This window comes from Etheostoma spectabile, chromosome 17, assembly GCF_008692095.1.
Source record: "Etheostoma spectabile isolate EspeVRDwgs_2016 chromosome 17, UIUC_Espe_1.0, whole genome shotgun sequence".
In the NCBI taxonomy this organism is placed as follows: domain Eukaryota; kingdom Metazoa; phylum Chordata; class Actinopteri; order Perciformes; family Percidae; genus Etheostoma; species Etheostoma spectabile.
The window spans coordinates 21,594,883-21,621,848 of NC_045749.1; the positions used below are offsets into that span (position 1 = coordinate 21,594,883).

At 41.6% G+C, this 26,966-nt stretch overlaps 2 long non-coding RNA genes across 2 annotated transcripts; one reads left to right on the forward strand and one right to left on the reverse strand.

Annotated features, from left to right (window-relative positions):
* The first annotated feature begins 1,400 nt into the window (after positions 1-1,400).
* On the forward strand, positions 1,401-18,146 carry LOC116705751 (uncharacterized). Its single transcript, XR_004336016.1, has 4 exons — positions 1,401-1,501; positions 9,738-9,743; positions 12,124-12,133; positions 18,135-18,146. It is a non-coding gene; the product is annotated as an uncharacterized LOC116705751 (long non-coding RNA).
* On the reverse strand, positions 1,413-23,700 carry LOC116705753 (uncharacterized). Its single transcript, XR_004336018.1, has 3 exons — positions 23,671-23,700; positions 20,980-20,983; positions 1,413-1,505 (listed from the first exon to the last, which is right to left on the reverse strand). It is a non-coding gene; the product is annotated as an uncharacterized LOC116705753 (long non-coding RNA).
* Positions 23,701-26,966: the final 3,266 nt, after the last annotated feature.

A 26,966-nucleotide genomic window follows, 5' to 3' on the forward strand; every position in this document is an offset into this window, starting at 1 on the left:
ATTCCTTGCCACCGTACGTAATGCGGTGTTAAATGTAAATGTGCTGTATTTATATAGCGCTTAACGACTACTCAAAGCGCTTTTACATCACACAGGAACCATTCACCATTCACACACATTCATACACTCCCGTACAAGGTGCCACCTGCTCATCAGAACACTCACACACAGTCACACTCCAATGAGCCAGCATCCGGGTTAACTCGGGATTCAGTGTCTTGCCCGAGGACACTTCGACATGGGACTACAGGGCCAGAGATTGAACCACCGACCTTCCAATTGGCAGGCAACCACTGCGCCGGTAAACAGTTTGTGGTCATTTTACGAAATTCTGTGTAAACCAGGCTGTTTTATTTAAGAATATATTTAGGGTTTTTCAGCGGACACTTGCTAGTTTCTAATTAAATAGTGGTACATGTGAAGATAGGGCCTGTTCAAGTCTTCCTTAAGAAACCTTCATTGTTCCTCTGGGCGTCGTCTAAAACACAGCTGGTCAGCAGCTCTCTTGGTGGAAACTTGGCAAGATGAGTGTTGATGAAATGCTCAAACTACATTGCATACATAACAGAAACAAATCGATTTAATGGTTAAACAAAGAACATGGGATTGTTTATCCATGCATGTCAGAACTCTTATTATCAGTAACAAATGTTGGTAAGTTAAAACTCCTCATGAGTGTCTCATTTAAGAGGAAGTTCTCATCCTTCATGAAGTTGTTTTTTTTAAGTTTTGCTCTGCAGCCTTTTTCCAGCATTGAATAAAGCAATCTAGCTCAAAAGACAAATCCTGTTTCATGTTGAAGAAAGATAAACAACAGCTAAAAGAATGCTTTTTCCGGCCTTCCAACCCACAACTGGCTCTTACTACTTACTACTATGTTGTTTCATCTAAACTATGAAAGATAGGAAAATTATGTATTAACCATTTATAGAGAATGTCTTATAAGAAAGTGGTTTCATTTTTATACACTGTACATGGAACCCATATTGTTTGGGATAGGGAGTATTTGGACTAGTTAGCATAAACCTACATAGAGTCATCCTCATTGGTAATTTTAGATCCTTTAAATGGGGGCTCAAGGCCTCCTAAATTAATCCCAGCCCCTCTGAAAATTATAATAATAAAAACACTTTAAATTTTTTGAGTGCTTCAAATGAGCGTTTGCGACCTTGTGTAGTGACAGAGGACAAAAAGGTTCAAAGGGCATGAAACAGGTTTAATATCCTGTGTGTCTGTGCACCTGTAACCCCGTCAAGGAAAGGGTTAATTGGAGGAGGTTGTGCCAGTCTCCCGCCTTTGGCTGAGTCTCTATCTAATCTGTCAGAGGGAGAGCAGGCATGCGGTTGTGAAGTTTAACGTTCGTAGTCCCCAGAGTAGAAATTGGTAATTTCATGACGCAGATTTGAACCCAAATTGAAACATAAGCAACTAAAATTGCTGAATGTTAGAATATTGTGTCAAACTGGTCGTTATTACTGTGACTTATAAAGTGTCGGGTTTAGTTGCTGCTGCTGAAAATGAAGCTATAAACCAAAACAGTGTAGTTGCGAGCCGAAAAACCAAATCAATGTTGGTACAGTGATGCCGGATTAAAGGTCACATGATGTAATGTATACATTATTCATCTGGCAAGGAGAAATTACAAATTACACTGAATTACACACACATGCTCACTACCTATATGTGCACTTTATAGAGAGATGTCAGGAAATGGAAAGGAACCCTGCACAGTTGATGCCTTGCTCAAGAGCAGCTTGGCAGTGCCCAAGACAGCTATACATATATATGTCCATACCAAACTTCGGGCATCTTGTACTGGGATTGAACCAGCGACCTTCCAGTTCCTAACCCAACTCCCTATTGGCAGAGCTTCTACTAGAAACCCAAACACGCTTTAATGTTCAAAATAACATTATTTTTCTCATACCGTGTGTCTGAATATACATGTAATCACCTTCTGTCTGGAAATCTCCGTTAGAGCACCTGTCTCTTTAGGCCCCCTCCCCTCCTGAAAACAGCCCAGTCTGCTCTGATTGGTCAGTGTTTCCAGGGTCTTCCGTCGTCAGTGCGTCATTGCAGCGGGGGAGTGACAGTAACGGCTCTGGAGCAGCATTTTCTACCAAGTTGTGACATTACGACGGTACTGAGGGCACAGATTCTGGGTATGGTCTGTGTGCATGTAGCACACAGACCTCATGTAGCACCTCAACTCACATTGTAATATAATATAACACAATATAATATTTAATACTCAATCCCTTAATCTCATGACTGTGCAATATTTAATACTCAGGCCTTTTTGATGCACCAAACTATATTTTTGCATAATGTGTATGCAAAACTATTTTATATATCTATATAGATGCTCTCAGGACTGTACCCCCCCCCCCCCTCTTTTTTTTCTGCATCACCAGTACTTTAAATTTTTATATTTCATGTTACACTGTAAAGGTTTTGCTTCAATCTCGTTGTACAGGTACTGCACTTGCATATAATGACAACAAAAGGCATTCTTTTACGATGTAAGACCATTAGCAGCAGTTGGGATCTTCCATTGTTTCTTTAGCAAATAAAAAAAAACACAATTATTCAAAATAAGTTCACTGACTGGATTGGCTGTTCAAGAACATTCTTCTTCTTGGGCATGAATATCCCACTGCATTGACTTCAAATTGGGGATCTAAAACCACAAATAATGTGTCACTGTCCTACAGTTTACAGACTGCACTGCACAAAGTATTTTGTTTTAATGATAAGTGCAGTAGGATGACATTTTTTTACTCCACTGACCTCAAAATGGTTTTCATTTTCAAAAATAAAATGTAAAAATACTGTGGTGGGGTTGCTTTTACCATGTTACAACCCCAGGCCTCATGAATTACACAAGGGCCAATCCCTCACAGTAAAACACTCCAAGGCACACTGTAAGATTGAGTTATCAAGAGAGGAGGAAGGAATGATGTTTGGAGGGTGTGTGTGTTGGGCAAGGGGGTGGGGGGGGGGGGGGGGGGGGGGGATGACAGAGAGTGGATGGTGATAAGATTGAAATAACTCAGCAGTGTGTTTACATAAAGAGTCAGTGGTGCTGGTTGCAGTCCAGACCAGCTGAGAGTTGTCTCCTGGAGGGAGGAAGTGTGTGTGTGTGTGTGTGTGTGGGGGGGGAGTTAATGCTCATTCCATAAGTATCATACAAAAGGTCAATGGGTTTAAGAGCTTGCATCATATACAATAAAAGCAGGAATGCTCTAAATCATGCTGGATCTTTCTCTACCGTCTGTCTCTCTCTCTATCTTTGTTTCTCGTTCCCTTTCCATCAATTTCTCTCACTCCCTCTCTCTCTCTCTCACACTCTCTCTCTCTCTCACACACACACACACACTCTTTAAGGATTAAATGTGGATCAGTGTGCCCTGTTGCAGCCAATCACAGCCATCCCGAAGTCTTTTGTGCCGAGTGTGTGTTTTTGGAGCCATGTGTTCTCAGTAGACCACAAAATCTAAACACATGCATGCAAGCAACGCAAGAAAACAGACACACACACACACATACACACATAAACAGCATGTGCTACCTACAAAATCATCCTGCTGTGCATCATATTTTGTTTAATTTCATTGTTTAATTTGAATTATAGAGCCACCATTTCTTAAAACTACAAAATATTTCAACTAATACAATTGTCGCACATGTATTCATTTTAAAGTTAATGATTTGTGTATTTGAAGATGTCTTATGGCATGGCAAGTACTTTTACTTTTTTAAGTTTTGTTTCTGAGAAATCATGTTTTTCAATCACTTTAGCATGACCTTTGGCATATACTACAATACCCAGGTGCCATTGCTATGGACATGTATACATACAGTTCCACTGCACAACTCACAAAATACTATCAATTTTAATGGCATATCGTCAGGAAAATAGAAAAACAAAAATGTATTTTGCACATTACTTTACATATTATCAACTTGTTGACAACTATATGCCTGCCTTGCGTTGAGTGAAAAGAACTTTATTTGTATTTTAAATGTCATGCCCTTGCTCTCTGTGGTCTACAATGATTGAACTTAATATGCTCATTGACACGTCTTGGTGTTTCTTTACATGCAGAACAAATCAAACTAAAACCCTCGTTCATTTTGGGTTCCAACCGATAAATTTAAGAAAGCAGGATCTAGTGCTGTAGTGTTTTCCTATTCCTATAGTTTCCCCCTCTCTTTACATGCTCTGCTGCTTTTCCTTCTCTCGTATGGTGATTGCTGTCTGTTTTTCAAGGGCCCAGCAGTAGTTCCCTAGTGGATGGGGGTCCGTGATACTTTACAGATGTGTGTGCCTTTGTGTCTTTGTGTGTGGGAGTGGGAATACGCCATTGCAGTTTCCACTGATCTGTTCTTGGATCAAGCGGGGCCCGTCAGATGAAGAGAGCTCCTGAATGAGGCTGCAGGTTTCACCTCACTAACAACTGCAAACCTGAGACATGGGGATTCACAGTAGTCTATACAGTGTACACATGCATGGATGGATGTGTTGCTCTCCCTGCCAACCAGCATTCCCTTTCTGTCATTTAAAAGCAGGACCCAACAAGGCTGCATTTATTAACCGAAGAAATCCTTTGGAAATCCCAAGTAATCCTCCTTAAGTTTCCTACAGCCCCCTTTTAAACACTCAAAACAGCTTACCTCATGCTTTGCCTCATCAAGGATCTGCATTTACAACCAGCATAGACAAAAGATGGAGACGCCCACCACTCAATAATCAAAGACAGGCTGATTGAATAGCAAGCAGACTCAGAGGCAGCCAGCGCTTGTCATTTGGGTCACTGTGTTACAAAAGAGTGCTATTGTCTTGTGAGGACATTTTCAGTCTGTCTTTCTGTGTGTGTTAGTGTGCTCCTGTCCTGAATGAGAACAACTAAAAGATTGTAATAAAAAATGTGTTTTATTAATACTCATGAAAACTGACAAAAAGCCATAAAAACATCACAATAGAATTTGGGAGAAAGAAAGAGTTTCACCTTTAGACTCAGGCTACTAATTATGGATTTGCATTGAAAGTTATGTTGATCTTTTATAATAACACCTGTTTGGAGCATATACTTTAGATAGATCGAGAAGATAATCGGACCAAGGACGGATCCCTGGGGTACACCACAAGCACATTGTTTTTATGAGTGGTTGACTATGATGAAAGCTGCACTTAATTAAAGCAATACAGGATTTACCAAAATTTACATACTGTGCACATAGGTACTGTGCAGTGATTTAAAACAGTGCTCACATAGTTCGTAGCTGGTTTATTATTGTGTTCCATGAATCTTTTCACAGGAAACGTTATTTAGACATTGAGGGTCAAGGGAAGGTTTCCAGTATACGTGTTTGACCACAGCAGTCTCAAAATAAAGTGCTACAGTCATTATTAATTGTACTGTACATGGGTTGAAACATATTCAAAGACTTTGGTTTGAGTGTTACATGTACATACTGAGGTGTTATGACAAGAGACAAATACATCTACATGTAAACCTAACTGCAATTTGGAAACCACTTTGTGGGTTGGTTTAAAAAAGAAATTTGGGTCATATGAAAGATTTGTGACTCTTGTGTGTGTGTGTGTGGTGACAGGAATGAAGAATGAGAGAGTATTACCTTTGTCCTTGGCAATGCTCCAGCCCGGCCTATGTCTGTACTCGAGGATTAGTTGTCTCTCAGCACCTACAGTCCTACAGCCGCTGACTCGTGCATGCACACGCGCACACAAACACACACACATAAAATCTGCACTGATTGCACAGGTCCAGGCCTGTTTCAAGTGTTGTAATCAGTATAAACACACTTCCACAGAAACACAACACACAAACAAGTGATGATTACCTATATAGATTTGCAGAAACAATTGGACAGGATCCTTTTTTGTCTATATTCATGCACAAGTAAACACAATGCACACACATAGAGATGCTGACCTGACATATTCCCAGTGATGACACGGCAAAAAAAAAAGGCCAATATGTGTCTGCATGCATTCAAACACAGACTACGGAGGCTACACAACGGTAAGTTCTGACAAATACTTCCATGAAAATGCACACACATACACACAACAAGACTCCCACCATTGTAACACACTATTGCCTATCATGTAGGTCTGGAGTAAGCTTCAGCTTAACGCCAACCAACAAACAAGACTGGTTCAAATCAAATTGTCAGAGCACGTTTGGCAGGTTTTGTAGCGCCCCTGCTTGGAGGTCATGGAATTGTGTAAGAGACTTCACCTACATTTTAGTAAAAGTTGTACCTGCTGCTTTTTCTAGTCCCAATAACACTCGCCAACACATTATGTACTTTTTACTCATAAAAACTGAAGTGTAAAAACACAATTTGTGGGTTTACCCTCTCTTCTGGTTGCCTGGCAACCTCACACTTACCACAGGCAAGAAATTGTCTAGCAGAGCTTTTTAGAGACTAAACAGATAATACAGATCAAATTAATTAGTGAGCTTTAGAGGCTCTGGCTGGAGTATTTTGTTGAGCCACACTAGCTGTTCCCCCCAGTTCCCAGTATTTATGCTAAGCTAAGATAACCAGCATATTCATGGGACAGATATAAAAGTAGAATCAATTTTAGGGGAAAAATCCCAACACGTTTGAGAACTGGAATACAGCTGTAACTCCACGTTTGCTCAAGGCTGTAATTGAACACCTGTGGGCTCCCTGTGAGCAGTGTTGCGTTTCAAACACTCACTAACGGTCACAAACCGTGTTACCAGGACCGCACTAACAGTTAAAAAAGGGGTCGTAACACAGGACAGAGGTCTGGCCATTGCACCTGATTTGTGTCAGTGGAAGATGGTTACTGGAATAGCACTCGGTTGAAGTCATGTGTCTTTATTTGAAGCGGCCACAGGGTGATTCTGACGCATGCTGGCGCTCCGACAGAGGGCGGCAATTGGAAACAGACCTTGGTTTGCTTGGGGAGGGGAGTGATGGTAAAGAAAGAGGGAGGGGATCGTAGAGAAAGTGTGTGAGAGAGTTTGATTTCAGACACGTTTTTTTTACGGTTGTAATACAATACCACCGACAACTGATAAAAATACCTTCTGCTGAACCGAGCCCCAATAAAACCAGATAAAGATGCAAATGTCTCACATTTGGAAATCAAATCCTGGCATGGCGAGAAAATAAGAAAAAGGGAAAAGAGTAGCAGAGCAAAAGGCCGTTAAATTAAGGTCAACTACATGATAACTCATTGTATTGGCTTGGTGGCTAGTTTGGCACTGCTAGCTTGGACGATTCTAGAGAACACAGAGTTCTCAATTCATTTCCTATGGGTGGATCTGCAGAGGGAAGGATTCTTGTCCCAGTGTCCCATACAGGCTTGACTTCCTGCTGTCCAAGCAGAATGAATGGAGTGTGAAAAGACCATCTGGAAAAATGAGAGGTGATCCAGGAGTAGAAAAGACCGAGGGGGAAGAAGCAATGTAAGAGGGAGAATGGTGGATATTTATCTTTTCCGTCACAGAGATGGTTCTCCTTAGAGTCCCAAATGTAGTCCTGTTGCAGGCCTATGGTGCTGAAATCTGCATCTAAATTCTGATTTAAGGGCTGCTTTAAAGTCCCTCCTTAACATAAAGTGTCAGATTTGATTTGTTGGCTGTGATGTGAAAAACTGAGGAAGAGAAAAGCGTTCAATGGGAGAAGAAAGCAATGATGATGTAAATGGGAACAGGCAGAAAGCGTAACAGACCCGGGTCAAACAATCTTGAACATTTACTTTAACCTGCTTGGAGTACTAGCAGGTTAGGCAGGGTTTACACCATTAAAAAAAAAAAGTTCAACAAACTGACTTTCAAATACTTTGATTGTCTAATAGCTCTGGCACTCATTGTATTGTTCTATGTGGCAAATCCCACCCATCTGGCACCGAGGCAGGGCCAACATAAATCATAAAAATTATCGTCAGAAATGATTTGGCTTAGTATTTTTGGGTCCCTGGTGAAAGGAGGGGGAAGGAGAGATGGAAAAATATTAGATTTATCCTCTGCTGTGAATCTCTAGCTCCCCCAGTGGGGTGGCTGAGGTGTCTCTCAGGCATACTGCATCCGTTTGTCATGTTCTTATCTGTCATCCATTAAAGCCTAATGGAGAGCAGATGCCTATGAGATGGATAGCTAACCACAACACCCACACATTTACACACACTGAAACACACACAGACATCTGCAGCATCCATAGAACTAGGTCTAATAACATAACACTTGCCTCGCTCCCTGTGGAACACCGGAAACCATGCCAGGCTTTCCTAAATCAAGAGAGGCTGGGATCATAAGTGACACCCACACACATAAATATACAAAATGAGAACTTATATGTACACATTGCACACTTAAACAGAAGGAAGTGCATGCAAACATTTGGCAAATATGCAAAAGTGATTGAATATTCACAAGCAGGAAAAGGCAAGTGCACGCACCCAAAACTCAATCGGTCCCACATTCAGATGCAGTGATGTAGCGATGGGGAAATGGAAGAACAATTAGCTTGACTCCTTGGGAGAACAACGCCTACAAGCTGCTAAGAAAGGAAGAGAGAGAAAGAGGGGAAAATGTGCACTGTCACTGGGACCGAACCACCGTCAAGCCCTCGTCATCTGCCAAGAAAAACAGCCATCACCAACAACACAGAAGGAGAAAGAGGAAGAGAAAGAGAGAAACAGACAGGGAGGGAGGGAAAGAGAGGAGGGCAAAAAAAAGCAGACAGGGAAAGAAGCAGAAGGACAAAGAGAGAGCTACAAAGGGAAAGACTAGGGAAGCCAGTGTTAAATGAATAGTTTTTAGTTAGTGTGGAGGTCAACGCTAAAGGGACGATTTAATTGGACGGGCCCCTGAAAGCATGGATGATGATGATGATCATGCCGGGTGTTGATTGGAAGGGCCAACAGTGCGAAGACGGGGCCAAAGTGACCGTCCGTTTACAGGGAAACAAACATTGTTATGAGGACAGTTTGTCCTCTGATGTCACGGCCTGGCCTTCTGCCATGCCATACTCTACTGGCAACACACACACACACACACACACACACCACACACACACACACACACACACACACAAACACACCAACAAAAAAAGGACAATGTAACTACACTAAGAAATAAATCTGTAAAATAACCAAAAAATGGCAGCTCATTAACTGTAATTAAAAACCAAAATTGAAGAAATTTTTTTTCTGTCATTTCACATTCTCTCAGATGAAGCTGCCTCGTTTTGTAATTTTGACGCTTGTTTCAACGCTTCTTATTTACTTTTTGGCGCTTTTTTTTAACACATTTCAACGCTTTTTGTTCCACTTTTGAAGCTTTTTGAGGCTTTTGGCGCTCCCTTATCCAGGAACTACTGGGGAAATGTAGACGGAGAAAATGGCCTCCTATGGCCGCCAAAAGCCTCCGCAGCACAGATAAATTACCCATAATGCACTCTGAAAAACAAATAACCACAAATACAACTGTGATTCACTTTCTGTGGACAATTTCTGTTAGAAAACATACAGTCATACAACTGTTAATAAACAGAAATTTCTTAGAGTGTCATCACGTAAAAGCTAATACAAATACACACTTCATCATGCAAAAGTGTGGGACAGCAACAAAGACCTAAGACCACTTGGTATTGAACCATAAAACAACAAAGTGATGATGATGATGATGATGATGGTGGGGATTGGGATGGTTATAATGATAAAAGAGGTTCCAGTAATGGAAATGCAGCAGGGAAACTGCTGAAAAGAGTTGGGAACTTTCCGTCTCCTTCTCCGTGGAGATTTAAGCATCTGAGCAGAGGGTAAGTAAGCCGTCTTCCCGCTCCAGGCTCGGCTCTCGCCGACTGATTCTATCTCCTTCTGGGTTTGGCGAACGCTGACGGATTCTGTCACCGTTGGCAATGTTGGTCTCCACATGCACAGTCGCTAGGCTCCACCCTGCAGCCTCTTAACACACACACACTGAGCAGGACACACACAGAATACTGGCTTTTGGGTTGCATGAAACTGTCTAATGATGATTGTCTATAGCAGTGGTTCCCAAACTTTTTCAGCTCAAGACCCAAAAGAGAAATTTGGGACCCAAATTTACAAAAATACACCATGAATCATTGTAACATCTACATTAGACGGAACAAACCATGAAACGAAATGTAAATGAAGTATATTTATTCCATTATAAAAGTAAACAAAAACAGAAAAGGTCTCTAGTCTCCTTTCTGTGTCTCGCCCTTTTCAACTCATTTCCTCTCCCTCTAGGATAGAGAGGAGAGAGAGAGAGAACCCCCCCCCCCCCCACCCCCCAACAGAAGCATCTGACGCTGAACAGACCAGTGGTAGCTAAAAGAACGCTCATTCCACATAACATTGATATGCATTTTACTCCGCCAATTGGCGACCCAATAAAACGGGTCTGCGACCCATTTTGGGTCCCGACCCTAAGTTTGGGAAACATTGGTCTATAGTATATTCCAATAATGTAAAGAGTCAACCTTTCCATTAAATATGAGAAAACTGCAATACTAGCATCATCATGCTAATGGTTTCCTATATAGAAGTGATTACACACAATGGGTGTTATACAGAGACAGCTGGAATACTGTCATGCCTAACGACTACATAAAGTCAGTAGCTACAGCCAAGTTGGGTCAAGTTGAGTGTCAGCGTTACATAGAGCCAACTAGCATATTAAAACCATAAGTTTTTTCTGCGATGTTTGCATATATAAGAACAACTGTACCAAGTTATGTCATCAGAGAAACCTATATGCTCAGTACAAAAGCAGATTTATAAAGGCAGGGCCAATGACTTTATAAGATCTTGATCCTTTTCACACTGAGCGGGATCAGATGTTAGATGATACAGGAGGGTTAATCTGTGAGTTATAGCCTACACCTTCAATAATTGATGTTTTCCATTCACTATTTATCAGTTTTGAGCATTTTTTGCACTATTAACCTTGACACAACCGTGGGTCTGAACCATGGTTGTGAGACCTCTGGTTCCGTGCTAATTGAACCTGGCTTGTAATAGTGATAACAATAACGAGATTTCACAGAGATGTATTCCTCTCTCTCTCTCTTCTTCTACGGCTTCAAATACAACACATGTATGCCGCTAACTAGGCTTTATTCAGAGCTTTGGCCTACTACTGGAAAACTACTAGAACTGTTGGGTCCTTGTAAATTCGGGAGTGTGGTCTAGACCTACTCTATCTGTAAAGTGTCTCGAGATAACGCTTGTCATGAATTGATACTATAAATAAAATTGAAATTGAATTACTGATGAACAGTATAAACAGAAGGGCTAATTAAATGTAGCGACACTTCCTGTGATGGCCACACAAGCAGCCTAAGAGCGGTGACCTCATGCACTTCTATTTTTCCTTTGGTTTAGTTTATATGTTTTTGTTTCTGCACCTTTCATTTCACGTACATCATACTTTATTTGATTTACACAGAAGTATCTTTTATGAAGTGTGCACCATTAGTTACTGTTGGATTATCATTCTGTTGTATGACTGTTTCTTTTGAGTTTACCAGTGTTGGAGTCCACACCTGGAGGGATCCAGGAGGTCTGCTGGCTTAAAGAGGGAGGGGGGGTGGTGCTTGGAGAAGGAGAAGCTTTATAGGGGAGGTGGCCTGATTGGACACTAGGAGGGGGTATCTTTATTCTCTCCTTAGATATTCTGGGGTTTAGATTCATATGTATTCGTTTTGTAGAGTTAAGATAAGTTAAAGTACATTTTATTTGGAACAGGTTTTTAGGTAGGTTTGACATATTTGTGTTTTGTAGTAATGTTATTTTTAGTCGCCCCTGTGTGTTTAAAATTGGTCTGATCCGCCAATATATTCGTCCCCTTTGTTTCTTTAGGTCGTTAGGTCAGTTGTATTTTTTCCGAGTCTCTTATGTTCAGCGCCTTAGTTACTGTCTGTTTATTTGACCTCTTTTAAGGGCCCAAAACTTTATCTTCATTTTGATGTAACTATTTTTGGGAAATAAAAACCCTTACTTTTGGATTTCTCTTGTGACTCCTCTTGCTTAACTGCTTGGTCCCTCACACTTCCCATGGACACAGAATCAGAATACTTTAGTGATAGAAAAGTAAAATAAAAGATCAAGTCAATATGTGTATATAGTAAATAAGTAGCATATCTACAATAAGGCATGAATAAAAAGTAAGTAGTTAAGCAGAAGTTAGTCAGATTAGGTTAAAAAGATTGTTGTGGGCTGCTAACCCAACTACAAGTCAGGTACAGATACAGGAACTCTGAATTTACTTCTAGTGGCTGTTAGAGGTCCAGCAGAGACACAAAGAGCCTGACAGTAGCTGGTCATGGCTGGTTAGCTCTGACTACTGACGTCCCTGTCCATGTGCTGAGGGGTTGGCTCAGCCTCGCGTCCCCACACCCAATAGACTTAGTCTTAGACTTATACGTAGACTTAGACTTCTCTTTATTAATCCTTTTGGGATGACTCCCGCAAGGAAATGGACATTTCCAGCAGCAGTTTTCAGCAAGAAAAATACATTGAGAGAAAAAGAAAGTATAAAGATGATCATTTATCCTTTATTAGTCCCACAAGGGGAATTACTGTTATTATTACACACATGCTCAGTACCTATACATGGATACTAATGGAGAGATATCAGAGTGTGGGGGGGGGGGGGCTTCCCACCCATGGGGGTTCGGTGCCTTGCTCAAGAGGTATATCACCCTTGAGGTGAACTACCTCCAGCTACCAGTCCACCACCATACTTTGGTCCATATTTGGAATTAAACCAGCAACCCTCCGGTTCCCAACCCAGCTCCCTACGGGCTGAGCTACTGCCACACCCGATTTATGTGAGTCCAGGTGTGTACAATATGTGTATGTACTGTCCTCTTTACCCCATTTCCTCCTCCCCCCAAGTGAGGAGTTGTACAGTCTGATGGCATGAGGGACAAAGGAGTCCTTGAGTCTGCTGGTCATACACTTGAGAAGGAGCAGCCTTCCACTGAACAGGCTCCACTGGGTGCTGATGACGGTGTCGGGGGGGGGGGGGCATTGTCAACAATGTCCAGCAGTTTGGGCCTTGGCAATGGGCCATCACTCACTATGTAGCGTGCCTGATAGATGTTTGCCCTCCACCCACCCCGAACTTCTCTGTTGTGTTTTCTTTTACAGTTACTGAAAGGGAGGGTGCTAGCAGCATATGAGGGTTTACCTACTCTTTACTGGCTATTTGAAGAGGTTTGAGGGGTGCAGACTTTGGCTGATATGCTTTGAGAATCAGCAGCACTTGGGCTAGATTTGGGGCTGTGCAGGCTGGAACCCAATATTGGACCAGTTTTGGACAGACTCTAAAACCTGAGACCATTCATCACAAGTCTGGCATCAATCCCAAAAGCAGCCTCGATGGATTTGGGCTTCTGTTGGGCACATTGTGGCCTCCTGGGAATTAATAGCTGCTAGCTTAATTGGGTAGTTAATAATAATAATAATATTAATTTTATTTGTAATGCACTTTAAATTTAAGACAAACCTAAAGTGCTACAGGTACAGTAAGATCATAAAAGCAAGGTGAAAACATCAGTTTAAAATATATATAAATAGTGCAACAACATTATTTTGCAAGGTTAAAACTCACAAGTTCTGCTAAAAAGAAATGTTTTTAGTCCTTTTTTAAAGGTCTCAATAGTCTGTGGTGCCCTCATATGGACAGGGGGGGTAATTCCAAGTCCGAGGAGCGGGGGAGCAGAAGGCACGAACACCCAGTTCAAATGAAATTAAAATCATTTTTAATGTCACATTTCGTATAATGTTTACCTGTCAACACAATCAGCCTAGACTAGCCATATCAACGTATTAAATACATGATTTTGCGTGTGGCGGTGGCTCTGTCGGTAGGGGGTTGGGTCGGGAACCAGAGGGTCTCTGGTTCAAGTCCCCATTAGGACTGAAATATGGTGGAGGACTGGAAGCTGGATAGGTGCCAGTTCACTTCCTGCCAAGGTGTTCTTGAGCAAGGCACTGAACCCCCAACTGCTCAAATTACTATAGTTAAAATCAATACATTTTTAATGTCATATTTCATAAAATGCTTATCTGTCGACACAACCAGACTAGCCACATCAACATGTTAAACTTAAGATTCTGAAGTGCTAGGATTGGTCATTGGTCAGTGTACAGAAAGTGATTTACTTGGGACATATGGATGACGATGATTGAATATGATTTTTTTCCTACAGCTAAACATGTCCACAGGCCAATGTTCCTGTGTACTCCATTAGAGCATAGAGGAAATCCCAGCAGCCAGAGATACACTTACTGAACTCTGCTGTAGGTGAGGCCAATCAAGACTCGACCTGCTCCACGCACGGATTATTAGCACATGACTGGATTTGCTCTTGTTTAATTAGGCTGGTTGATCTGCAAACAATCGGAGCAGGTTTATTGTGGTTGATGTGTCATCACTGGCTGAGTCATGTTTTGACCGATGAGGTGATCCGGGTTGTTAAGATAATTATACCTATAGATTGGGATTCAAAATTTCCTTTGTTTTGCTAAGTCCTTTATGTTGTCATGGACATCCAGGTCAAGATAAAGGAAGACATCAGTTGGAGTCAACAGTTGACCCGTTTTCCTATATCAATGTTCTTTATAATTCCCCAAAATGACATGATTGATTCCACACAACGCTCTTTGGCAAGTACAAATCTCTACTTTCATTAATTTTGGGGTGTCTTTTTCAATTTTATAGCATTTGGAGAAAAAGATTGAGTAGTATTGAATAGTATTGAGTAAAAGTTGACATATTCCAGTCTGTGATTATCCATCAACATCCATTCCTTTAATTTTAGTCGACATAATTCCTAATTTCTGCTTCTCTAACTCAAACGTTTGGTACAATTCCCTATAAATGAGGTTTATTGACCATAAAATCCAAAAAGGACTAAAACTAAAGGTAATAAGTTGGTGTTATGTAGTGTTGAAAATGTCCAAAAAAAGGGACAAACATTGAAAAAAAGTGTCAAAAGTGTTGAAAAAAGGGACAAAACAGAAGAAAAAGGGACAAAAACATTGACAAAAAGCATCAACAAAAGTGTTGCTTTTCAATTTTGACGGGAAGACGACACAAGGGTTAAGCAGGGCACCTGGGCCATAAATACCCCGATATGGATACCTACGTGTGCTTATTTTTTACCTTTTGCATTAGCCACATCAATAAAGGCTTTTTAGCTTTTTCTTCCACAACAGTGCCCGGGTTTCCACGCTGAACTGATGCTTTTGGATCAACCTAGCACCAACGAGCTTGTTGTAGGACTTTTTTCAACCACCTCCAAAACACCAACAAAGCACTCCTTTTCTCGGTATTCCCACATATGCGGATGATTATCGAAACAACATAAGGCAAGAAGGCACCACAAGATAAAAGAACAAGTGTAAAGGTCAAAATATTTTAATGACAGATAGAAAAGCAATTTAGTTTATAATTACATGTATAATTGGAAGTGGTTTAATAGATGACTGTGATTAAGCAGCCTTATCGGTTTAACCTCTAAGCCAATGTCTTTATAGTTTGTTTATACTGGTAATATGTCGACCAAAGTGCTCTGACAGATATGTAAGTGTTCTCAGGGGCCTGATTGTGTGGGTAGGACCTATGGGAAACCCAGATAACATGAGTCCTCTCATAAATTTGTATAGCTTTCCAGGGGCCTGAATGTTTTTTGGGCAGCAATGATTGACTGCCGTTCCAAGGGTCATTATTTTCTGGGTGAGTGGCTACATCTTAGAAGAGACAGCGAGTAACTCATGCCTCCAGGACCGGGGCTATAAATCTGTGTGTAGGCATACGATATGTTTGTACTGTATCTCTCTAAGTATTTTGCCTCAAGGCTCAGTCGATGCTGATGTGGAGCTTACCTCTGTCCATCAATCAATTCTCACTTTACAACTGTAGAGTCTCCCACAGAATCAGGGTAGAGCCAAATGAGTTACCTCTGACCTTAAGTATGAGTGATCGGTGGATTCTGGAGCCACTTACTGTAAGACGTCTAACTATTTTCTCCCCTGAAGCCACAGGTGGAAGATTGGGTTGAAAAAGCTTGTGATACATGAGGCCAATTACACAGCAGCAGGTGTTGGATCCACAAATCTAACTGACTGACGGACTCTGGCCCTGCTTTCATTGCACATTAATTAAAGACATGAGGAACAAAATAGTGAAAAAAAATCATTATTTTAAATGCATTTTTGAAATATAGTTTCAACTAAAGTAAAAATGTGTAAAAATATGTTTGCATAACTATAGTTGTACTTCCTTTTGTACTGAAGGGAGGTTTTTTTTAAAGCACGTGACCTATACAGAAAGCCCAAACAATTTATTATTATGATTATTATTATTGATGTGACTTGATGCGTTATTGTATTGAAATCTATTTTCAGGTGTGGTTGTCTGTTTCTTTGTCTCTATTTATGTAAAGGAGTGTAATCATGCAACCATGTGGGAATGTCTCATACTTAATATTTGATTATTGTAGTTTTTGAAGGCAGGATTTTTAATTTTTGAAGTCAGGTTTTTGAAGTCATCAGTAATGCACATTTAAAGTAGTGATGATACTCACTGCAATACTATTAAAATGTGTCCTACTGTGTTAACATGCATGCAGATGTTTGCATGATGTTTTTTACTCCCCTAATATTTTAAAACTGAATTTTAGGACCTTTACTACAAGTCAAACTCCAGCAACGCTTGAACACTCTGTACACACTGACCTCTGGTTTACACACACACACACACACAAACACACACACACCCACACATATGTGTATAACTGTCACATTGCATGCACTCCTCATAACTGCCGGTTACTGGTTACCAACTGATGTTCTGAGACATGACCGGGCCTGCAGTTGGCACACTGAGGATGACTCACACACTCACAGTAACACCCTCTGTTGTGATGGCCTGAATCAATCAAACCTCAACAACAACAGTCAATCTTCTTTGACCTCATAAAACTGAGATTTGCATAAACTGGCTGACAGAACCTGCTTACCTGAAGACATAAGACTCAAAAGTCATAATGTAATGTCAATAATAAATGCTTTCTAATGGCTTCATGGGTTGTCTAGTGCCTAGAGTGGTTTATGTCAAATAAGGAGTTATGCATATACCATTGCTTACTTCAAATCAAAGAAATCAGTCATTCTGGTAGTATGTTTTAGTAGTTCTTTTAAAAAAAAGAAAAGTCTACAGAAATAAGTAGGCTCGTTCGAGATGAGCCAGGTCTGCACAGAATCGATCACCTGCGATCGGCGCCCGTTGCATGCTGGGTAGACTTGATATCGACTTGCTCCGACGTCATGCACGCGTATAGGCAACGATAATGTCACGAGAGCAAGGCGGCCGCAGTTCTGAGACGCAGGCGCCGCGGCTCCTTTTCACCGACTGCAAGAGCCAGGCGGACCCGGAGCATGCTGGGAAACGCCGGCCTCTCAGCTGATGCAACAGCTGATTGGTTCCCAATCGACTCAACATGATGACGTTTTCTATGAACTTTTTAGTGTTTTTGAATCGGATTTTAACCGCTATTTGTCTGATTTGAAGACTTATTCTGTACAGAACACACGCTGTGTGGCTGACAGTGACGTTTAGAAGTCAGAGAGACTAAATCTGTTCAGATCACGGATCAGATGTTTATTAAAACCAGCAACAGATTGCATGTAGAACATTTTGAGAGTTACTCTGTCATAATTAAAAGAGACTGTGTACCAGCTGATATGTGGGTCTGATTATATTTTATTAAATCGGAATCGCACCAAAGTGTTTTTGTCCCTTCCTGTTCAGTCTGCCCCCCCCCCCCCCCCCTTGCTGATGCCGCCTGCTCTCGTCCTTTTTACAGGCGAGGCGCAATTCATCTTGAACGAGCCTAATAAGATCCTAATCTCACAAAAAAAAGGGCAGCCATTTCGTTAGGCAGCCATGTTGTTTGTTTCTAGGTGTGTGAAAACAACGTAATCCAAGGAAACGTCAGCTCAGTCCGCAGTCTTGTATCCCGTGCTTCCCGTCTGCTTCGCAAAGATACTATCACATTATTTCTGCAAATAGCAGGAAGAGTCTAAATCATTGTGACGTAGGCAGAAAGCAAGGACACAGTGAATGGCTCGATGACAACCAGCAACAAAAACAACATCGCTCTGTGAAAGTGAGAAGGCGGCGGCCTCTGGATCTAGGAAATGCATTGTGACAAAAGCTGCGTTTTTGTTGTTATTGTTATGATACAGCAAGACAAAAGTGAAACATTTCTCTCTTTGCCGGCTTAGTCAGTACACTCCAGCAGCTTTGGTTTCCTCCCTCACCCACCTCACCCAGCAAGACGTCTTTCATGCCATTGTGGATGTGGCATGCTGAAAACACAATGAAAGAAAGCATGAACCCAAACTACACTTCCCCTGGCACCAGTACTGCATTGTGGGACCCAGTGGGAGGAGATGCTGGGACAGGGGAAAATCAACTTGGTCCTTCGCACCCACAGCTAACAATTTCCAGTTGAGAAAGCAAAGACAAAAGACAGCCATGTCGAGATATATTGGCCTTCTGGCTACTGACATGTTATCACTGACATCATGCTTCATGCTTTTGAACTTTACTACATTCTTTCCATTTTACGGTCTGGTAGAAGCCAAGTATGAGAAGGTGACATGAGCAGAAATCAATCAAATTGTTCAAAAAAAGAGGAATATTAAAAGATGGAATTAACAAACACAGGGTCAAACAAATGACTTTCACCCAGGAGAGCGGGGTCCGTGTCCCTCGTATCCTTAACCGTCCTGTTGTTGACGCGTGTCACAGAACTGTAAGCCCACCCACAAGCTTTTCCTAAACCCAACAGCGTCAAAAGGGACTCCAATAGTCCCGACCAAGCGCGTGTTACATGACGCTAAAGGAGACGACCAAGCGTGTTATAAGACGCTAAAGGAGACAACCAAGCGTGTGTTACATAACGCTAAAGGATACAACCAAGCATGTTACATGATGCTAAAGGAGACAAAAAAGCGTGTTATATGACGCTAAAGGAAACAACCAATCAGGTGTTATATGATGCTAAAGGAGACAACCTAAAGCTTGTTATAAGACGATAAAGGAGACGACCAATCAGGTGTTATATGATGCTAAAGGAGACAACCAAGCGTGTGTTACATGACGCTAAAGGAGACAACCAAGCATGTTACATGATGCTAAAGGAGACAAAAAAAGCGTGTTATATGACGCTAAAGGAGACGACCAAGCGTGTGTTATATGACGCTAAAGGAGACGACCAAGCGTGTGTTATATGACGCTAAAGGAGACGACCAAGCGTGTTATATGACGCTAAAGGAGACGACCAATCAGGTGTTATATGATGCTAAAAGAGACAACCTAAAGCGTGTTATATGACGCTAAAGGAGACGACCAATCAGGTGTTATATGATGCTAAAGGAGACAACCTAGAGTGTGTTATAAGACGCTAAAGGAGACAACCAAGCGTGTTATATGATGTCAAAGGAGACAACCAAGCGTGTTATATGATGCTAAAGGAGACAACCAAGCATGTTACATGATGCTAAAGGAGACAAAAAAAGCGTGTTATATGACGCTAAAGGAAACAACCAAGCGTGTTATGTGACGCTAAAGGAGAAGACCAAGCGTGTGTTATATGACGCTAAAGGAGACAACCAAGCGTGTTACATGACGCTAAAGGAGACGACCAATCAGGTGTTATATGATGCTAAAGGAGACAACCTAAAGCGTGTTATAAGACGCTAAAGGAGACGACCAATCAAGTGTTAAATGATGCTAAAGGAGACAACCTAGAGTGTGTTATAAGACGCTAAAGGAGACGACCAAGCGTGTTATATGATGCTAAAGGAGACAACCAAGCGTGTGTTACATGACGCTAAAGGAGACAACCGAGCATGTTACATGATGCTAAAGGAGACAACAAAGCGTGTTATATGATGCTAAAGGAGATAACCAAGCGTGTGTTATATAACGCTAAAGGAGATGACCAAGCGTGTTATATGACGCTAATGGAGACAACAAAGCGCGTGGATACAAAGTAGACCTTTAGCGTCAATAACAACAACAAGGGCACCTGACCAAGCGTCTGTATTTTACGAGATGGGAGTGAATATGTGTTGGAATTACAGGTGACACTGTGGCAGTCCTCCAAGCAACAGCTAACTCCCTTGACTGACTAACCAGTTGGTATGCGTCAGTGACTCCTTGAACAAAAAGTAACACTGTGCCAACACCAACTTGGAGGCTGTCAGGTTTAGCTTGCCATCCAAACACTCATGCTAATGCCAAAAAAAACAGCTTCAACAGAACCAGCTAACAGCTAGTCTGGCTCAACAAACATACAGTACGACATTCAACACATCCAGAAAACATAGGAGAAATTGGGATAAAATGTTGAAGCTGTTGAATACACATGTGTTTCCCCAAACTATCCAGAAACAAAGAATACGGCCATTTTGGATCTTCCAAAGACGAATAGGATAGTCAGAGCTTTGCAATTAGCTGCTTATCTTACACCCAGTAGGCAACGTATTGCTTTGATTAATGAAACACCCCCCCAGGCCCACCAGCAACACCCATTTACAGTACAGCTCATGAGCTCACCCCAGAGGGCTCTATAGGTAGCATTTACAGACCCTACCCACCTGAACCACACTCACAGACCCATTCCTTTCCCTCCTTTCTCCTGACCATGACCCCACTATCCATCCCTTGTATCTCCTCAGCTTCCCTGTCCTCCCCTCTCGGAGAGATCAGATTACCCCATCTGATAATCGTAAAACACTGTTGTTAAATGTTGGGCTGGGCCTTTGAGTCCAGGTCATATTCTTGTTCACATTTCAAAATAGATCACAGGCTGTTAATTCATTTTGCAGCCGTACATGCGTACATTTAACTCCACCATCCTTTAGGTGATGGTCTGATCAGCTGTGACATCCAGGACGTTCTGCCCCAGCCAATTACAGTGATCCCATTGGTCCAAAACACATCTAAGCCCTCCATTACATGTTATCTGCAGGATGGACCATAAACAGCGCGGCAGCCTCTCACTGTGTGCATCTTTGCGGTGAGTCGTCTCTGCCTGATATTTATTAAAGATGACATTGCCAATCCAAATCAAGGACTATACTTGAAGCCTCCACCCTTCAGAGTTTGAGTCAGATGTCTTGGTGAAGCTGTGGTTATGTACAGCTGTCCATTGCACAGGAACGCTGGATTTCTGTTTACATGCTAGCCTGGTTTAATGTGAGCAGTCTAAGTGGCGTGTAAAAGAGCTGGAATTCGGTGGATGTTAATCAAAAACACAGCTGACAGGAGCAAGTCAATCATAGCCTGTCTGAAGAGGTTTTATTCAAGATTGATGCTCTTTCTTCATCTTGATGACTTGATGGTCTAGTTGCCATATTGGGTATTATTTTACTGCAGTTAAATAGGGTTGGATGTAACCAAGTAATCTAAAAGATGAGTACTGATACTGTAGTACTACACTGAATGTTCTGAATCTTACTCAAATATTCAGTACTTAGGCTACCCATTGTCCTGTCAATTCAATTTTAAAGTTTATTAGTTTTATGCTAATAAAAGGTGTACGATTTAAATTAGAAAATGGCAACACTGACACCCACAGAGCACAAAAAGTAGGTTGACTAAAACAATGTTTTTTTGGTTTGGTTTGTACATTTGTTTTTTGGTTTGTTTTTCTGTCAGCAGGATTATGGATAGATAGATAGATAGATAGATAGATAGATAGATAGATAGATAGAGATAGATAGTAGATAGATAGATAGATAGATAGATAGATAGATAGATATTTATTGATCTAGATAAAATGGGAAATTATGGTATTACAGCAGCAAAATCAGTCACACACACAGACTATAAATATAAATGAAATACTAGGATACAATATATACATACATACAATGTACAGTACATGAAATAATAACAGGAATAAAATACAAGAACAAACATTTGAACATGTACAAGAATACAAAAATGTGCAACTGCTTAAATGGTTTGATAAAATGTAAAAAGACCAATTGTGCAGGTTGCACTTATTGCAGTATTGTGGTGATGAACTGCTGGCCCAACAGTAATGAAACTTGGAAGAGTTTAGCATGGTAAAAGGATGTTCCCCCCCCACTATCAGAAACATGTACTAGGTTCTCCAGTCAGTGCCCTTAATCAAGGTTTTTACAGTGCAATTTTAAATTGTAATCACTACTTATTGAGCCTTGCATGGTCAAGCTCCTTCTTACATCCAGGATGTACTTTAGACCAAGACCTTTTAACAGTCCCCAGAACACATTTTAAAACCAGAGGTGATCGAGCCTTTTCTGTGGTGGCTCCAAGGCTCTGGAACTCTCTCTCTTCAGCCTTGAGAGCTTTAAATTCTGTGTAAAATTAAAAAAAAACAACTGAAGACACGTCTCTTTAGACTGGCGTTTAACAAGCAATATGGCTTAGTATTTTATGTGTTGCTGTTTTGATTTTGATTTCACTGTAATGCACTTTGTGACACCTCTCGTCTGTGAAAGGTGCTTTTTAAATAAAGTTGACCTACTTACTTACTTACTTACTCAAGGCACTGGCTCAGATCTGGCCTTGGCCCTCCAGGCGCTGTGATTGGCTGCCCACTGCTCCCTTGAGGGAAGGGTTAAATGCAGAGAATGAATTTTGCTACATGTATATGTATGTGACAATAAAGTACCTTTACATTTAAGATAGGGCGTGATTTGGCAGAGCTGTGCACTCCCGAGGTGCCCTTCTAGTTTAACACAGGGTAGCAGCACTTTAGCTAAGCTTAGCATTAAGATTTCCAAGGTCAAAAATGTTGTTGTGCCAATCTATTTGGTAATTGACCAAAGTGGTGTAATGTCGGCTAACACTGACCTTCCTAAAATTGTGTGGCTAATAACAGGTAGGATAAATTTGATGATGTGAGCGAGGCTAAGAGAGGCTGGATTCACTACAGAGAGTGGGGCAAAATCCTTAATGTCCTTCCATTCAAATCTGATGCCATTTATTTCTGAAAATGAAACATACCCTTCAACTGGAATGGTGCTTTACTATAGCTATGATTAGACCAACAGATCCGATTTGGACTTATCAGATAGGAACTTCCAACATTTCAGACACAGACTAACTAAAAAGTCGGGCTCAATAGAAAATATCAAGTTATATGGGACTTTGGAAGTTATACTCAATAATATTGGGATACATATTAAAAGACGGTCCAATAGGAGCATTGTCTAGCTCTATCAACAGATAAAAACTGTAAGTAGAAGAGCTTGTGTGCCTAGTGTTAACAGACAGGCCACATACCAGCGTGAGAGGCCTGTTTCCACAGAACAGAATGGGAGTCCTGTGATCACCTGCTGCAGCGGGGTGGGACTCTCATCCGCTGCTACAAGAGCGCTGAGAGATGGACAGATTGGAAGACGGGGGGCCGGATTCCTCAAACACAATCCCACACAAGCACACACCTGAGATCAAATCATCACCTGCAAAGCTAGACGGGCATGCAAACACCACGGCAAAGCCCCACCTTTGGGTCTCAAAACGTCCCAATTAGAGAGTAAATGTCGTAAACATAGTCTTTTTAAATCTTTACAGTCATTCCATGAAAGAACCAAGCGGGTCTATCTTGTTGCACAATCCACATTTTCTTAAAAAACTTGTCATTTTCAATTTTATTCAATTTTATTTTATTTATATAGCGCCAAAACCCAACAACAGTTATCTCTGCGCTTTTCATAATAGAGCAGGTCTAGACCGGACTCTGTGATGTTATTTGCAGAAACCCAACAATTCCCACAAAGAGCAAGCACTAGGCCACAGAGGCAAGGACAAACTTCCTTTTAAGAGGCAGAAACCTCGAGCAGAACCATGGCTCAGGGTGGGCGGTCATGTGCCTCGACCGGTTGGGGGTGAGAGAGAGAGAGAGACAGAAAGAGACACAGAGAGACAGAGAGACACACACACACACACACACACAGAAACATGGAGAATTGTAGCAGAGGGTGTCGAGCAGGGACATGGAGGCAGGAGGTGACTCCAACCACAGATCCAGACACCACAGCTCCAGAGCCAGAAACACCTGCAGGAAGCGACGGGAGGAGAGAGAAGAGGGGCGAGAGAGCACAAGACTCCGGGAAAGGGAAGAAGTTGAGTTAGTAACATGGGATGATTAATGGCATAAGGTTGCATACATATTTCAGCGTGTATAGTTAGCATGCATCTGGTAAATTGTCGATCTAGACTGCAAAAGCCGTGACATCACACAAACTTTTGTATACCTACTCTGGGATTATCTAAACTCTTTGGTTGTCATTTCAAGTAAATACTTTCAAGCCAGGTGTGTTTCAGATGATGCCATCCAGGAGGCATCTGCTACTTGTAGCTAGGAGACTCACACACGTTACATAATGTACTTTTCATGCTCATCAAACACAAACGTAAACACACACACAAAAGCACGTGGAGTCAGGAGGCAGGCATCCCCTTGTGTGCATATCTGTGGGCAGCTGGGGCTCTTTAGTGGTCAAGGCAGACGCAGACGCAATCAGAATCAGAGAAGCATGGAAACCTAAGGCCCTCATTACCACAGATGATTCAGCCCCTTTTCACAAGGCCATGATGAATGTTGTGTGTGTGTGTGTGTGTGTGTGTGTGTGTGTGTGTGTGTGTGTGTGTGTGTGTGTGTGTGTGTGTGTGTGTGTGTGTGTGTGTGTGTGTGTGTGTGTGAGTATTGCTCATAATGGAAAGGGCATGACCCCAAGTTCTTACAGTTAATTTTTTTCCCTGTGTTGGTGCCAGGAACTAATAGAATAATGTCTATGTAAATTATAACACTCACTGTAACTGCTGTAATGTTTTCCTCATCTGGTTTGTCCTCAAATAATCATTTGAACATAAACAGCTTGAAACACAAGATGAGGGCGCCTGGGTAGATCACCTGGTAGAGCGGGTACCCATGTAGGGAGGTGTACTCCTTGATTCAGTGGTCATGGGTTCAACTCAGACCTGTGGACTACCCTTTGCAGCATGTCGTTCCCCTTTCATGTCCTCAGCTGTACTATAAAATAAAGGCCTATATTATGCCTAAAAATATATTTTAAAATAATAATAAAAAACAAAAATGGGTCTAGATTTATGTGCAGCTACTGAAGCCCTTGAGGTCAGAGGTCAGTGAGGAAGGCTGCAGGTGATGTGTGTGTGTGTGTGTGTGTGTGTGTGTGTGTGTGTGTGTGTGTGTGTGTGTGTGTGTGTGTGTGTGTGTGTGTGTGTGTGTGTGTGTTTGTAATCACAGAGATTTTTACTGGTAGCAGGGGGTCAAAGTTTACCGCAGAAACTGCCACACAACACTAACAGTGAGCTACTGGTAATGACTAACAGACTAACAGTGATAGACCACTGTTAACAGTGGCAAAGAAGAACAATCAAGGAGGAAATGAGCTGCTTTCTTAATGTTAGACACTAGCTAACTTTCCATTCACTTGTCAATCAAATGATGTGACGTTCGGTCAAAAAACTCTGGTGGAATCTGGTGAAAGTGTGTTTCCATCTAACGGTTTTAAAGTGAATAAAAACCTGTGGTGATGACGTCACATGACGCTGTTTTGCGATCAAATCGGTATATCGAATTGATTTTAGACACTTGAAGGTATTTCCGTTCATTTTCGCACTGAATCGCACAACATCCAAGCAAACTTTTGCAAACAAGACAAAATGGATCCCGTCTACCAACAAATTATCAATATTGGACAAGTGGTAGTGCTTATGTGCCAGATGATAGCGACATGTCAAGGTATTATAAGAAGACAACGACGCTATCAACACATTGCTGTGATGATGCTGATGGCCACTCTCTATTGACAAGTGTTAACTTCCTGCTGAAGTTTAAAACTATTGGATCTGCCCAGAGCCACTCCGGATCTGCCACAACCAATCGCCAAAAACGTTTGGTCTTTAGCATCGCTAGCGTTAGCCTTAGCCAACTCCTTCACCACTAACGGAGCAAGTTCGGATAATCCCATTTTTCCTGAACCCCCCGGGGAGGCGGGCCACAACATCATGGCCACCAACAAAACTCAAGATTGTTCTTAATAACTTCTGGATATTCGGATGGCCGAGATTGAGATTGACATGTCATTTTTCACCTTGGAAACAGTTGCCAAACGGACCTCGAGGTGTTCAAATATGTTTTCAACCTTTCAAACTCAATCTTTAGTGTGATTTCAAAGGCAAATCAAGAAATAATTATGCCAATTCCAAGGGATTCTCATTTCATAGTGTGTTGAAAAGAACTAAAATGAAAATGAGACTATATTAGGATTAAGGAAATTCAAGGTACTGAATCATTATTGATAACTGGGCAGACGTGGGAGGACAAATGGTTATTTTTTTCCTAAAATTGGCAAGGGAACTTCAGAGGAAGATACTCCTTGTACATGTGTCTCTAGGTGGGGACTGGGTCTTGACTTATTGGACTAGGCCCCTTAATTAATGCAGCCTGAGGACTGATGAACAATAGGCCTGACTAACCCGGTAACCAGAAGCCAGCTCCGCACCAACACACACACACACAAACACACACACATATACAGTACACACCCTGCTTCTCTGACCACCTGAAGCATTGTGGGATATTGTAACAACCACCCCCATCCTCCCCTGTTTCTTGTTCCCCTCCACCCACCCCCATTAAAACTCAAACTACTGGAGGAAACGCCCACTTCCTTCACATTCCACTAGGATTTTCCATACAGAGAATAGTAAACAAACCTCTGAACAAAGAGCGAGTGGGGGGGCGAGGGAGGGAGGGGCGCACGGACAAGTTAATGTTATTTCCCTCGTGTAGTAAATCAAACTAAAGCGCGAGGGGGG